The sequence below is a fragment of the Sminthopsis crassicaudata genome, chromosome 2, assembly GCF_048593235.1.
Source record: "Sminthopsis crassicaudata isolate SCR6 chromosome 2, ASM4859323v1, whole genome shotgun sequence".
Classification (NCBI taxonomy): domain Eukaryota; kingdom Metazoa; phylum Chordata; class Mammalia; order Dasyuromorphia; family Dasyuridae; genus Sminthopsis; species Sminthopsis crassicaudata.
This window is the reverse complement of record NC_133618.1, coordinates 646554450-646558588: the sequence shown is the minus strand read 5'-3', so window position 1 is coordinate 646558588 and position 4139 is coordinate 646554450.

Sequence of the window (4139 nt, the reverse complement as noted above, 5' to 3'; positions counted from 1 at the left end):
GATCTAGTCCTTCTTGCCTCTGCATTATCCATAGTAAACAATTAAGAAAAGATTGGTGAAGTGGAATGAGCAATGACCTAGGACTCAGAAGACTTGGACAAAACAACTAACCTTTCTAGGAATCAGGGTGGGTTTTTTTTCATTTATTTCTGTAAAATGAAAGAGTTAAAAAAAAAAAAAAAAAGATTCCTGAAGTGAAAGGATCACAATGGAAGGAAATTGAGAGGTCCCCACTAGCTATAGCTATCGATGACTTCTATGTCCTCTAGGTAGAGAGAATCAGGATCATTAAGCCCAACCCATAGCTAAATAAATAAATAAATAAAGTTTCCTTCCATTATATAATCTAAGGCTAGGTAGTGCTACAGTGGATAGAATATCAGGCCTGGAGTAAGGAAGATTCAACTTTGTGAGTTCAAATCTGCCTCAGACAATTATGTGTCTGGACAAGTTACTTAACCTTATTTGCCTTTTTCATCATCTATAAAATAATCTGGAAAAGTAAATGGCAAACCACTTTTTTGCCAAGAAAACCTCAAAGTAGTGTCACAAAGAGTCAGACATAATTGAAAAAACAACTAACAACTCTATAATATACCAGAGAAGTCACCCAGTCTTTATTTGAACACTTCTAAAGGAAGGGAACCCACTACAAGAGTCAAGCTGTTCCATTTCAGGGATAGCAATAATTGTGCAAAATTTTTTTAAACAGTAAACCTACATTAACCTCTGCAACTTCCTCACTGGGTCTAGTTCTGCCCTTTGGGGACAAGTAGAACATGTCTCATACCACTGCCCCAAACCAGCTAGTGAAGAGTTGAGATACTCTCTAACTGAAGTGTTTCCCAGAATTACCATCAACCATCACTACTTAGGTTTGGAAAAGAAAGAAAGCTTCTGGAAGAATCAACCTGTCAGCCAAATGGGGGGGGGGAAGAGGGAAGGAAAGTCAGCAAGTCACAGATTTAGAAAGTATTGAACACTGATGGGTTATGGAGTATAAGAAAAGACTGCCTATTCTCACTGGGGGACCACTCAGAGTCATTTGTTGCTATTATCTCCTTGACACCAGTGTGAAGCTCCTCTAATTTCTTTGGTCCTTTTATATTTGTCTCCAATTCAAGGTCAGCAACTATCTAGAGGAAACCCAATTGTATGATTAGAGTCTGGAAAAGAATAGAAAGAAGATTTATGAGAAAATCACCCTTCAATTGATTGCCTCTAAGATCACTTTTCAAAGCATTTAGGAGTTCCATAGGACCTTTATATTTTCTACCCAGACGGTATTAATCTTCAGCAGCCTGCTACAGAAGAAAGAATTCTAGATTAGGAGCGAGGAAAACTGAGTCTTAATTGGAGATATAAGTAAGGAGCTTTTTCTCTTGGCACACAAAATTTTGGGGGAGGGTGAGCAGAGCACATGAAGTATAGAAGATGGTCCAAATGCTGTTGTTTTGGGAGAGGGGGGTTATCTGACTTTCCACTCAACAAGATTGATTTCAGGGGAGGTGCCCCAGAATGTAAGGTGGAGGCAAAGTGCTGGGATGAGTCACTGTGTTTGTTCACTGCAAGAGAAAGGGGGCTTTCCAAGAGGAGAAAATTAACTATACTCCCTCTTAGTGCCCCAAAGCCATCCCATTTAGGATTTTAGTTGTAATTCTATCACCAAGTTTTCAAAAGCCAAAGTTCCTCTCAGGTCCTGATATTCTTATCTATACAAAGAAAGGCTGAAACAAGGTGATTTCTCAGGATCCTTACATCTCTATATCTGTGATCCCATAGAAATGTACCTTTCTGAGTTACAGTTTCTTCATCTATAAAATTAAGGATGTAGTCTAGGTGACCTCCAAAGCCATTTTTAGCTCCAGCTTTTTCTGAACAACATCACACTCTCCAGAAGTAAAAAATACCATCCCCATTTTGTGGATAGGCAAATCTGAACTCCAAACCAACAAAAAATTTTGATAAGGTGATCCAGCATACAGTTTACATTCAAACACTGTCTTCCAAAGTACTTTGTTAATAATAGCAGCTGACAAATCTGCAGCACCAAAAATTTTGCAAAGTCCTTTGCATATACAGTTTTATTTAAACCTCACAAAAAGATATTATCATCCCCATTTTTCAAATGAGGAAGCCAAAGTTCATATAGATCTAATGGTGCCATGATCCCACAGCTAGCAAATGTCAAAGGCATGATTCAAAGTCAGCTCTTCTGGATTTCCAAACTCAATACACATACTATCCAATATTCTGCACCACCTGTTTATATTAAGCATGGGAGGGAATGAAAGAGGGAAGTTTTTACTTCTTGCAGCCACATTCTTTGCAGCAAATAAAATAAATTGCTTCTATTTACTATACTAATAGATATACCTTGAAAGGGAGCAGCAATAGACACATTCATTAGGACAATACATGAAGAGGCCCAGGAATCCTTGAAAGTAATCATAACCTTCCATCACCGAATTAGTTGAGAAGCCCTCCCCAGAGAGATCATGAATATCTATTCTATTAATGAAAAGGATTTGCTGGATGGGCCATGCAGCAGCTTGTCAGAAAAGATCGGAGATTACATGCCAGGTGTTCCAAAAAACATCCTTCAAACCAAGTGAAGCATGGGATGCCTCTGGGGAGAAAAATTAAAAATCTATAGAATCACCTTCAGAACTAAGATTTGGTTTTCCCTCTTTAATAAGGAATTTAAAAGGCCTCAAAAAGGACTGAGCTTGGGTATTATAAACTTCCATATGGGGACTCTGTCCATTCAGTACACAGCTCCACATAGAGGATGATTTATTATATTATTAATTTCTTCCTATGGGAGCATCCTCAGTCGAAACTAAACTAAGTCATTAATCATGGAGGCATACCTCTTTGAAGTCAATTGTTTGGGAAAAAAATCAGGTGGGGTCCATTTAACTTTCTCTCTCCAACGCCATTTTGTTCTTGCTCAAGCATGTCTAACTCTCTGTAATTCTGTGGACCATACTATCCATGAGGTTTTCTTAACAAAGATATTGGAGTGGTTTGCCATTTTTTTCTCCAGGACATTAAGGCACACAGGGGTTAAGTGACTTGCTCAGGGTCACATAGTTAATAAGTGTCTGAGGCCAAATTTGAACTCAGTTCTTCCTGACATCAGACAGGAAGCTCTATCACCATACCACCTGGCTGCCTCATTGTCCATTTAATTCTTTGTGTTATAGAAGAAGATACATTGATTCAAAAGACTTGGATTCTAATTTCAGCTTTGTTTCTGAACTACTCTGTAACAAACAATGGGCAACAGACTTCATTTTTCTGAACCTCAATTTGTTCATTTGTAAAAATAAAAATACACAAAATCATAGATTTAAAACTGGAAGGAATCATAGAGATTGTCCAACCCAACCCTCTCATTTTACAGATGAAGAAACAAAGACCTCCCAAAAGATGAGGGCCTTGTTCAGGGTCACACAAGGAGTGAGCAGAATAGTGAGACCTGAACCTAGGTTCTCTGAGTCAAATGAATCACTTTCTGCCATTTCATCTGCGGGTTGTAACAATAACAAATCCTTAGAGAAAACCGTTGTAGTAAAAAACAGATAATAAGTACAAATGGGCGTGAGGTTGCAGGATAAGTAAGAGTATGTAAATGACAGACAGTCCTGAGCTATTCTTCAGTATAGATAAGGAGAGAATTCACCTGACTACTCTGTAGTTACCCGCTACAATAAGCCAGCCAATCTACCATAGTCTAAGCCAGAAGCAAAAGCCCTGGCACCTGAGACAAGGGCAAAATCTGACTCCCCTGCTTATAGGAAATTTAAGTGGGTTTCTTGTCAACTTCTTCCCTTCCTCCCTCTGGGATAGTGTCTTCCCGTCCCTTTAAAGAAGAAAATCTCTTTCCAAGTCTCTATCCACTGCTGACATTAATCATAAAAATAAAGGTTTAAATGGCTGCTTGTATTTCCTATTGATTACTCCATTGCTAGCTATAAAAGGGCAAATGGGTAGCTCAGAATGTAAAGGACTTGATCTTTGACCACTTTTGTCTAAAGGCCTGAGAGGAATGTATCCTTGTTTGTCCTAACCCAAAATGAACAAGCTTGATAGCAAGGGTCTTATTGTTCCATTAAAAATGAGGAGACTTGGAG